Source organism: Gymnoscopelus braueri, assembly GCF_963280865.1.
Source record: "Gymnoscopelus braueri genome assembly, chromosome: 8".
NCBI classification, from domain to species: domain Eukaryota; kingdom Metazoa; phylum Chordata; class Actinopteri; order Myctophiformes; family Myctophidae; genus Gymnoscopelus; species Gymnoscopelus braueri.
In genome coordinates, this window is record NC_137609.1 from 28,449,242 (window position 1) to 28,461,790 (window position 12,549).

A 12,549-nucleotide genomic window follows, 5' to 3' on the forward strand; every position below is an offset into this window, starting at 1 on the left:
GAGTAATATCAAAAAATGGGTTTTGCACAAATCAGCCTCCTGGTGGCGCTATAACAGGCCCATGTAAAAAAAATTGGGGCAGAGGTTCTGAATTGGCATCCAGGGAGTGTGTGGGCACAGTTTTGCAGCGACCGGGCCAACGGTGCCGGAGATTAGCTGCTCACAGACAGATGGACACACGGATGGACGGACAGACAGACGGACGGACAGGGTGCAAAACATAGTCTCTGGCCACGCCTTTCGGCCTGGCGGAGACATTGGGCCAGATTCACTAAGCTGTTTACACCCATATTTTGAGTGTAAACAGCTTTTTGGTCTTAAATGGGGGCGTGGAGCAATGCAAAGAATCTTCCATATGAACGCGCCTCTGAAAAATGAGGAACAACTGTGATCCGCACATATCAGGGATTTACACACCCCTTTGAGAATTGCATGTCGGATTTTGCATAGAGAAAATACACCCTCCTTTAGATATTTTATTTACACCCATATTTACACTGATATTTACGACCAGCTTATTGAATCGGGCCCAATGAACATAAATTAACGGTAAATAAGCCAAACAAACAAAGCAAGTTCCAGATTTAACTACATAAAACTAAAACTAAACAATCCCACAACCAGCAATAAGTGTGTCATTATATAGATCTATATGGATCCATTATGATATTATACACTATATAAACCCAGTATTATGCAGTATAAGCTATGCATTGCACTATACCACATATCATATCCCACACAAAACATCTACATAGTGATCCAATATTCCCATATAGGGTATGGGCATATACTAATGACATCAGGTATCTCCATATGGTCATAAAAGGGACACAGGTAGACAGACAGATACAAAGATCTCCATATATAGGCACAAACGGGACACATGGGTACTCTGACAAAGCCTCTGACACTATATGACTCAGACATATTGGTTGGATAGGCGGTGCAACGTACTGTAGGCGTGAGGGCTGCATAGCGGCCCAAACTGTAGATGTGTGGGCTGCATAGCGGCCCGAACCTCTAGTAGAAAAATAACTCAAGACACGACAAGGAGAGAGGAGTGCTAGGGCTGAGTTTCTGTAAAACAACCTCCCTGTGTTAGCTGATCTAAGCCAATAGTTCTTTGGTCATCCCTACATTAGGCCACCGACATGATGCAGGTGGTCTACTGTTATAGCAGGGCAATCAAGATTTTTTCCTTCATGTTTTGACAGTGAAGTGTGTACTAACACTCTTTCCGCAGAAGCCTGGCAATGGGACATTAGGATAATCTTTTCTGTGTTTTCCCACAGATCACTGAATGGATGCTCTTTGGCCAGATGTGCATGGAAGAAGCTGCCCAGTTTGGAGTGGGCCCCCATGGGCCACTGTGAGGCATCCTCACTCGTTTTGCAGATTACAGTTAAGTCCCTGATCTAGTTGAGGATTGTGTCACACCTGTTCTCTCTGATCTGTCCAGCACCAGAGGTGATCTGTGGGCACAGCCTCAGTTGTTTTTCAGAATTGTCTGGCTTATCTTTAATTTCCTGTGGATCCAGTCATGCGAAGTTTCTTACTAGTGTATACCTGAGGGAGTATTTCTCCAGCAGCTTTGTTACAGCTGTATTGCAGGCTGTGACATCCAGGCAAGTCACACACCATATTATTGTCTTATTTATTACTAGAGGTTCGATACACAGCCCTCACACACACACCACCCGCACTGCCGATCCGACTGGGGCCCATATGTGGAGATGTCTACTATATCTGTCAGTTCAGTCCTTGTCCCTTTTGTGCCCATATATGGAACTGATTTGTTTGCGCCTAATGCCATGACGACACATTGAGGTTAGACAACACACTCCATTTGGGCGTAGCTGCATTGGGAACTCCTTATATGGTTATGGCTGAGTCATGGTGATATGAGTGTGACGTCAGAGGGCCTTCCGCCGGCCGGCCGGCCCTCCCTTAAGCCAATTTTAATATAGGATGACATCAACCTTACTCTGGCCCATGCTCTCTGACAGTGGTAAACATTCTGGCTGTGCTGGCTGCCTGCTACACATTTCATGAAATACACTCTGCTTGTATGATCCCATTTATTATGATTTATTCTGAATTTTCTCAGTCTCAGTAGTCTTTCTATCTTTTTTCCATACTTGACCAACAAATGACAAAGAAATCCATACTTTTCCATACTTTGGAGACAGCATGTCAATCTGCGTGCATCCGTAGATTTGCCCTTGTGTCGTGAGTTGATAATTGCTGTGACATTTTATTGGCACATGACACCATTGTACAGTAATACTGGATTCACACCAAATGCGTTGATAGAGTATAGTAGGCTATATACTGTAGGTCAACAGATCAAATTCGTTTTCTATGAAGAGCATGTGATGCAGCCGCGCGGTGCATGATGCATACAACATGGCGAGGTTTTTAATCACAGGCATGAAAACAGCCCCGAGGTGAAAAAGGTGACAACATGTTGTTTTCTTTCGGGTCAGGTGTCACACTATTGCCCTATTTGGGTTCAAAAAGGTGACTGTAGCTGAAAAGTGACACGTTTGCATGTCTGTAATCAGACTGCTTATCTGAAAACTTGCATTGACTTGGTTGAATTCAACTTAATGTAAAAGTGTCCACCACAAACACGGCCACCTCGCTACGATCTGGTTAAACTATCATATACAGTGCCACTGCTGCTCAAATATGAATTAGCATTGTATTTTCTGCATTGCCTATTTCTCACCTCAAATGTTTTCAGGAACACATTTGTTGTGTACAATTCAGCTATGAAATTAGATGAAATGTGCATTACTTGGCCACGGTGACAGTTACAGCAAAACAAAAACGAAGCACTGCCAACGAGGCATATATATTATACATAACTGCGATACAGCATACTTACTGTGAACCCACAAGCATGAAAACAAATACTGTAAAGTTTCAGGTAACAGTTTCTTTACTGGTAAGCTCAGATTCAAACAGCAGGCAAAATGTCAAAACTAGATAACAATTCGAACCATGGTCTGGTGAACAGGCATGGTCTAAGGAGCAGGTCTGGAAAATCAGAGGCATAATAAGGCTAAGGACAGATAGGCCTCTCTCTCTCTCTCTCTCTCTCTCTCTCTCTCTCTCTCTCTCTCTCTCTCTCTCTCTCTCTCTCTCTCTCTCTCTCTCTCTCTCTCTCTCTCTCTCTCTCTCTCTCTCTCTCTCTCTCTCTCTCACACTTTCTCTACACAGCAGGGACGCTGGAAGTGGGGTGCTGAGGGTGCAGCACCTGTAGCACCCCTGGTGGTGGGGAAGAGAAAAAAAGTTGGGAGTTTGTTTTTTGTGTAAAAAAAATAATAAATATATATTTTTAAGTATATACTGTATACACACATATATATTAAAACTAATGTATTCAACTTTTGGGAATAAAATAGATGTTTGTTTGTTTTTTAATCACATGAACACTGTCTTTGTAGTATGTGTGTGTGTGTGTGTGTGTGTGTGTGTGTGTGTGTGTGTGTGTGTGTGTGTGTGTGTGTGTGTGTGTGTGTGTGTGTGTGTGTGTGTGTGTGTGTGTGTACGTGCTGTGCTGGATGGTAAATTACTAGTAACTATGCAGCCTGCTTGTGCACTGTCTGCAGCTCATTGTTATGCCGTTGTGTGGTAAAGAAAAAAAAATAAAAGAAAAAAATGTGCACGCGCCCACCTTCTACAGCCCCCTTGCTGTAAACTACTTCCAGCGTCCCTGACACACAGTATATATGTGTGTGTGTATATATATATATATATATATATATATATATATATATATATATATATACACACACACACACACACAGTATTGATTGATTGATTGATTGATTGATTGATTGATTGATTGAATACTTTATTAGTCAGAGAAATGTAAACAGCACGAGGTACAGTCAGACATAGCTTAAAAGGACAACACAAAAAAGTCCTGGGGACTCGTTTTGTAAGAAACTGTAGACCACCATTTTGGAAAACTTTGTATAGTACTGTGCTTGAACCTTCATTCTATCTGCTATGACTTGTTTTGTGAGAAGAATTTTTAATGGAACAGTGTAAACATGGAGCACCTAGTAGCACTTTGGTATGGCACTAGGAATGTAGGAGTTGAGGCATTCAATTTTGTTTGACTCGGTACCACAGATAAATATTGCGCCTCACAACGCGAGGCGTTGTGAGCTTGTAGAGGCTATTTTCACAATTTTCTTATAATATTTGACAAATTGGCCAATGTTTGACCAGTTTCTTTCTTTTTGTATAGTTTGTTGATTACTTTTGATGCAGTAATGGTAATTTTCTTTGCTTTATTTTTATTTTTATTAAAGCTACTTAAATCACTTCACTGTCATCTGGGGACCCCCCAAAATCACGTGGGGACCCCCCTGGGGGTCCCGACCCACAGGTTGAGAACCACTGCCAAGGACCAGGGATTTAACAATGATCACTGAAGGATTGACAGGGACAGATCAACACGCCAGGCTAGAGGATCACCTCCCCTCCCCCAAGAGAAATAAGCAGAGATGTGTTTCAAGCGCATATAGCCTATACCACTCAGAACACTTGGCAGTAGGCATGTAACGATTCACTCAACTCACAAATCACGATACGATTCCAATCACGATACTAAGTTCACGATACGATTTTCACAATTCTTTAAACAATATAATTTTCCAGACAAATTACCGATTTTTTTTTTCTTTTTTTCTCTTACACAAATCCAGTATTTTATTTTTATAAACCATACCAATGCCCTAAACAAATGGTCAAGGGCATTTTCTTTTTACAATACTGTGTTTTCTCTTATCCTCTTTTCAATACAGTAACTAATGAACTCTTTTCAAAAACTCTTTTCAAAAAAACTATTTTTTTGTAATTCTCTTACAAAGATCCTGTACTTTCTTCTCTCTTTTTTTTACGTGCCCTCTGCTTTTTGCATCGCGTATTTTTTTTATTAAAATTGTCACCAGTTTCAGTTTGAATCGATTTTAATCGATTTACAATATATCGTTACATGACTACTTGGCAGTGTTGCGTGCAGTGTTGAGTTACTGTGCCTTCCAAACTTTAGTTTAGCTGACATGGACTTCACATTAACATTGGAACTGCAATATCACGCACAGCTGCTTTTGCAGTGAAATGTCAATTTGTAACACCTTTCCACAAGATGCTTCTAAATGAGATTTGGAAAGAAAACAGTAGAAACTAGAAAAAGTGCTCCTCGGAGCACAGGTCTCCGCCAGGTCAGGTAGGTTATTGTGGGCCAACAATGTTCGGAATTTGCCAATCAGGATGGAATATGAAAAATCGGACAGAACCATCTTGATCACTTGACTATAGAGATAATGGGTACAGATTTGCATGATGATTGGACAACATTTGTAGGAGTAATACAACAAAGAAAAGTTTAGAAAAAATCGGCCTCCTGGTGGCACTATAATAGGGCAATGTTAAAGGGTGGCATTTGTTCTTCAACTTCAAGTGTCACCTCAATCGGACGCTGCGTTCATGATTTGTGGCATTTTGTTCAAAACGGGCCACTTCTGCAAACTTTAGATGTCAATGTTAGCCAATCAGGATGAAATATGAAAAATCAAACAGTTCCATCTTGATCACATGACTATAGAGATCATGTGTACCGATTTGTGTGAAATTTGGATAAAATGTGAAGGCTTAATATCCAAAAATGTGTTTTACATAAGTCGGCCTCTTGGTGGCGCTATAAAAGGCAAATGGGAAAAATGCAGGGTGGATGTTTTTCCTTGGCCTCTAGGGAGTGTGCGTACAAAGTTTCACGCAGATCGGTGCAGTTATAGTTAAAAACACAAATCAGCCTTTTATAGCGCCACCATGAGGCTGATGTGAAAAATGTCAGGTGGCATTTCTTTCTCGGCCTAGTGGGAATGTGTTTGTGAAATTTCACGGAAATCACAAGCTGCGTTCATGATTTGAGGCATTTTGTTCAAAACGGACCAATCCTGCAAATTTTGGAAGGCAACCTTAGCCGATGAGGATGGAATATGGGAAATCGGACAGATCCGTGTTGATCACATGACTATAGAGATACTGTGTACCGATTTGCATGACGTTTGGATAAAATCTGTAGGAGTAATGTAAAAAAATGGGTTTTGCACAAATCGGCCTCCAGCTGGCGCTATAACAGGCCCATGTGAAAAATTTGAGGCAGAGGTTCTGAATTGGCATCCAGGTAGTGTGTGTGCACAGTTTCGCAGCAACCGGGCCAACGGTGCCGGAGATTAGCTGGTAACACACGGACAAGACACACGGACACACGGACGGACGGACGGACGGACGGACGGACGGACGGAAGGACGGACAGGGGGTAAAACATACTCTCTCGCCATGCCTTTCGGCCTGGCGGAGACAATAAAACAAACTATTTGAAAACACTTTTGGTTGGCATATAGCCAGTAGCCACACTGTAAAAACTTGAGAATTGTGACGCATTTTCATTGGAATGCAATAAGATTTTACTCCAAGGCCAAAAGATGGTGCATTGCAATGCAGCAACAACATTAAAGTTGGAGTGCCACATACTGTAGCTAATTCCTCCTTAATGGTGATCGTTTGGGTATTATATCGTCATTTCATTTATTTATTCATTTATTTGTTTTTTTGGTAAGATTGTATATTAAGATCGGTTCTATAATGCATATTATAATTAATGAATGAATGAAAAAAATATATATTAATGCACTTATAATGCTTCATAATAAATGTGTAATAGTTATAATGTGCTGTTCCATTGAGCTTATAATGCATTATGACCAGCACTTTATACGTTATACATCTTATATCTTATCTTATATATATATATATTACTACTATAATTGACAAGGCCTCCAAAGTACGTCCGGGGTTGGTCAGCACAGGATCACTCCACTTGCCTCCAAACTTGCCACAGACTATTGATCAGAGCTCTGGCTATTATTTAGGCTTCTTACCCCACCTTCATCAGTGATCAGACTCTCAGCTTGACGTTTATGCCGGACTTCGCATGACGTGTGTGCAGAGCTATTGTACATCTACATCTCTTACATCTCTTACTACATTACTACTCTAGGCCAATCAGACCCGATCAGGAGCGGAGGAGAGGGGAGGAGAGAGGGAGAGGAGAGAAGGGGGAGGAGAGGGGAGGAGAGGAGAGGGGAGGGGTGAGGAGAGGAGAGGAGAGGGGAGGGGAGGGGGGAAGAGAGGGGAGGAGAGGAGGGGAGGAGAGGAGAGGAGGACCACTCAAGGGGAAAAAACATCTCGATGTGAGGGCCGCGAAGCGACCCAAACCTCTAGTTGTTATAAGTTGTCTTTTATGCGAGAATTTCTGGGAACTCACATTACAAGTTGTCATACATGATTATAAACATTTATAATGAGTGTTATAATACTTTATAAGCGCATTATAAATGTGATTATAATGCATTATAGACCCGACTTTTAAGTAAAGTGTTACCCCAAAAGAACCACCCACTTGTAGTCTCACCAAAGCACTGCTCTCCCTTCTCTCCTTTGTCAAATGGAAATTGCAATATTTTTAAACATTCTCTTAAAGGAGGAGTTCACCCAAAAAATGACATATTTTCTATCAATTGCACACCCCATGAAGCCTTGAATTCATGGATTTATTTTTGTTTTTGTGGCATTCCTAAGCCAATAATTTGATGACCGGGTGTGTATCCGGTAGGAGACACAAATAATCTACTTTGTGTCTCCTACCGGATACATTAGCCGGTAGGAGACGGGAATCAAATTATTGGTTTAGGAATGCCACAAAAACAAAAATAAATCCATGGATTCAAGGCTTCATGGGGAGTGCAATTGATAGAAAATAAGTCATTTTTTGGGTGAACTACTCCTTTAAATAAAAGCTGCTTCAACACCACTGCTGGTTTAAATGAGCAGCTGACAGATTTTTTAATTTGTGGAGATTAGCAAGAAAAAGTGACACATTCTCTTCTGGGGTCGTACACACATAGGGCACAACATGATTGTTTTCTTTGAGTGACATGATTAAATATAAACCACGTAAACCCTATATACTTCATTGATCAGGGTCCCCCAGGGCTCAATACTTCTTCCGCTCCTTTGGTCCACCAAATCCCTTCGCCTAACATAGCTGATCTACAAGCTCACAGCGTGTCACAATGTGACAGGTTGTGAGCTTGTAGATCTTGTAGAGCTATAAATATGAGAGGATGTACATGGTCCTAATACATCAGGAGTCCAGTCTGTTCCTATTCACCCATTCATCAGAGAACCTTGCAGCAGCTTAGCCTGTGATACACAATACACAGGCAAGACATCCTCGCACATTTTAACTACATCGGGTGTTCTGAAAGAGTATTGGTGAATCCTTTGACAAAAAAAATGTCCCTCTGTCTTTAAGTGATAATGTGTTATATATCAATATCTTAACACACAAGCACACACGCACTCACTCACACACACACACACACACTGCTGTTTATCTCTGCATAACTCTGTACGGGATGTATGCTGTTTACAGTGATTATACACACAAGAGGCCACACTGAACATTTTTTGTCAAATGACAGTCAAATTACCCCACTACATTTAAAAAGAACTTTGTTGACCAGGTTGGGCAAAAATAGGATCATCATTAATATTCAGCACATTTAAAGTTACCATTGAAGCAGCAAAGGGATATAATGATACTATGGATGGTCGGAAATGAACCTGCAGTCACTGAGGATCAGCACCATGAAGAGCATAAGGCAGTCCGATCAGCCTGGGCCTTAATCCGTGGTTGAGGATAACACAAACAACAGCAAAAGCTTTTGAGTAAAATAAAGTGTCACAATAATTGGAAAAAGCTTCAAAGTGCACTTTGACTTACAGTAAGGGTGGTGCAAGAGTAAAAGGCACAGGGTCACCAAAATCTGTAGGATTCATCGTCCAGGGAGCATGACTGTGCTCAGGATATGTCATGGCAATCCACCAATTAAATTTGGAGATAATGTTGTGTGCAGAAATGTTGGCCTATGGGAGGTAGATACAGGAAAGGCCACGGGGTCATCAAAATCAATATAGGGTCAGCATGAAGGTGCGTACCTTATTCCGTGGCAATCCGGGCAGTGATGTTCTAGATGTCTTGTTTGGGAGTACAATTTTGGCCTAATGGTGGCACTACAGGAAAGGCCATGGGTTCACCAAAATCAGTAGGGGCCATCCTCTGGGGAGCATGAAGGCACCCTGCATAGCCCATGGCTATCCGGACAGTAATGTAAGAGAAATATTGTTTGTGACCAAAGTGTTGGATGGCCAAGCAATCAACCTAAATTGTATCCTTAGAGCCCCTCAGAACAGTGGTTCCCAGTCTTTTTTTCTCCTTGGAGCGGCCCCCCTTCTTACTTTTGACATAAGCTGAGACCCCACACATGCACAAACGCACACACACACTAACACACTTAAACCTGTGTCACATCGCGACGCGTTGTGAGCTTGTCGATCTGCTATTGTAGCTATTTCTGACTATTTTTGAAAATGTAATGACCCAAAAAGGCAAGTGATGATTTTGTGAAATTTCTTTTTTATTTGGACTGCCTCCAAACAGACAAGGCCTCACGCGTGGAAATACTCCGCTTAAGTAAAAATACATCAAAATTGTATAAGTGCAGTGCTTGAGTAAACATACTTAATTGCTTTCCCCCACTGGTCGTGATAATAGATTTGGGGGAATGTCGAATGGACAGCAACAGGCCATGCGCCCTGTGATCCAGCACCATACACAGGGATCAAATAGGCTACCCAAGAGAGCAAAGCAGCATACAGAGCAGCCGCCACCTGACTGTCTTAGTCTCCATAGTGGCAGTATGTTTGTAGTTAAGCCATTACCGACTTTGTAGTATTTAGTGAGAATTTCACCAACTGTAAACATTAAACTACAAAGTATATACAGCGGCCATCATACAATGCCTGAAGTAGACATGGCGGTACAGTGAGTGGAAGAATCAGATGCAGCTTCCCATAACATGATAGAACACAAGCTTTAATTTAAGGGTATCATGTAATCAAATTATATATCAATGTTTCCATGTTTTATAGTGTTGGAAGATTTATATAATGTCTTCTTTTGTTGGTACATCATCATTCAATTCAATGATGAAAAATGTACGAACAAAAACAGCCCTTCTGGGACACCTAGTGAGCTATGGGGCCAGGGGCCATAAGACCTTTTGCCCCTATGGTAGCACTACTGGCTTCACCTCTGGCAGGAATTAAAAGAAAATATCTACTCTCTCTGGTTTGCTTTCTTTGATATACAAAATATGGGTTTCATTACAGAGAGATGGTCTCTGAATATACATTTCTTTCAAGTCCATACATATGACTAAACTAATGCCACAGTGTGATACAATACTGATACGCAAACATGTTCCTGATCCTGTTGCTTTCAGATTATAGCAGCCAACATGAGGGAGACAGCACACAGCTTTACTGTCAGTGGGGATTTATTCCTTAAATGTGGGTTACACAAACAATTTACCTGTAGTAGTTGCACCACACATTATGTCGATGTATTGTGTTGCGAGTGACTGCATTTTATTTGACGTGATTTTTCTTAGTCGAAGAAAAACATGGAATGCTCACTAGCGCCTTGGAACAAAATGAATTCTTGCTTCAGTGAACATGTTGCAGTCCACTGCGTTGTTATGATTTCACCTACTGTATAACCAGAATTTTATAGATGTCTCTTTGAAGCTCCTCCAGTGTCAACCAGCAGGCAAACTTATAGGAGTGCAGCTAGTCAATGTTTAATAAAATATACTAGGCTAAGCTGTCCCACAAGGACAACATCACAGTGGAAACATGTTAACGTAGCACTGTAAGTGTAAAATGTTAACTCAAACTTATTTTAAAAGGTAAATCATTTTGGTTGAAACAAAAAGTGTTTTGTGAAAAGTGTAATGCTCTGTAATATGATAATACTCATTGCTATAGGTTGTTTGTTCAGTAACATGGACCTACCCATCTCTCCAGCTCTTTAATAAACAGAAAAAAATAACATTTTCAGGTGGGTTGCCAATTTCAGTCAATCAGGACGTTATCATCATTATATGTTAAATTGTTCCAGTTCTAATTTTGTCTTCCAATTTATTTGTGTAATCTCTTCCAATTTCACTTGTTTATGCTGTATCCTGGATGAGTTCTCTCTCCTGATTGGATAAAATTGGTATCCTGACCTGAAAATTCATTTTCTGTTTACTAAAGAGCTGGAGAGATTGGGAGACCGCTGATAGAGAGCAAACACTCTGTAGCAATGATTACTTTCACAATATTGAGATATTTAACACTTATTGTAACCCTACCTTTAACAATCAGGTGTGTGCATCGACAATGCCTAATTTAATGTGAGTGGGCCAATGAGTCAATCTGATCAATGACTTGAAGACTTGAAGGCTGTACCTAGCAACAGCCAAGGGCGCACGGCACTTGAGCGGAAACCATATTTATATCCTCATGTTGTACCTGCCAAGCCAATAAAAATGGCACAAAGAAGGTGGGTTGCAGAGCTGTGCTTTCTCACTGCAGAAGACCACACAAGAGCGCCTGCAAGCTGCTGCTTATCGCCTTGTTTGAACATTTATTTTAAACAATTTATGTGCAATTTGAGAGGTTTGAGGTGTCAACAACAGAGGAATCTTAATCCAAGGATCCTTCACTCTCTAACTAACTAATCTAACTAATCAACACAATGTGGTTTCTGATTCTCTGCTGCAAAGCAGGCCAATTACATTTTGAGAGTTGTCTTGTAATTGCATGGTGCTATGTTAAGTTTAAGGCTTTCGCCCGACAAGCCACAATACCCATACTGCATCTATGTACCAACTGCACATAGGACATGTCAAATATGAGGCAAACTTCTTGTGTGTTTAATCTAATATGATTATCAGGTGTATTCGGCTTATGATTGAGGTGTGTGAATGGTAATGTGTGAAAAGGTAGTATCAGTAGAACAAAACACTCCCTTCCAGCTATGTACTGAACTAGATAGCACTTAACTTCACAAACTTTAGGTGTGTGAGTCACCTATCAGACGGTCTCTCCGTTTCATTGTGTTGGGTCAGTAAAACTCAGCAGGACTACAACAGAGGGGATTTTTTTCCCTCTCTGTAAAATTATTATATAATGCAATGTAAAGCGATCACTCATTACTGATATCAGTCCAATTCTTATTATATTGTAAGCTATTGTAAGTTAATAATTGGGATATGTAGGAAAGTGTCACACAGTTGTTTTATTTCAATCTTCGTATTAAATGAAATGAGAAAAAATAGGCCTAATGATTGAATGACCTTGCTATATAGTCTATCACTATCTACTAGTCAGAACAGATTACCCACTGTGCTGCCTTCATGTTAAGTACACCCACATGATGTTAAGACATCATGTGGGTGTACGGCTCTATCCATCAATTCTCTCAATTTTTGTTCTACTGTAATTTACTGGTACTAATCTGGCAGTGAAGGTGTTACTGAATCTAATATCAAGCATGTGCATGGTTGTGCT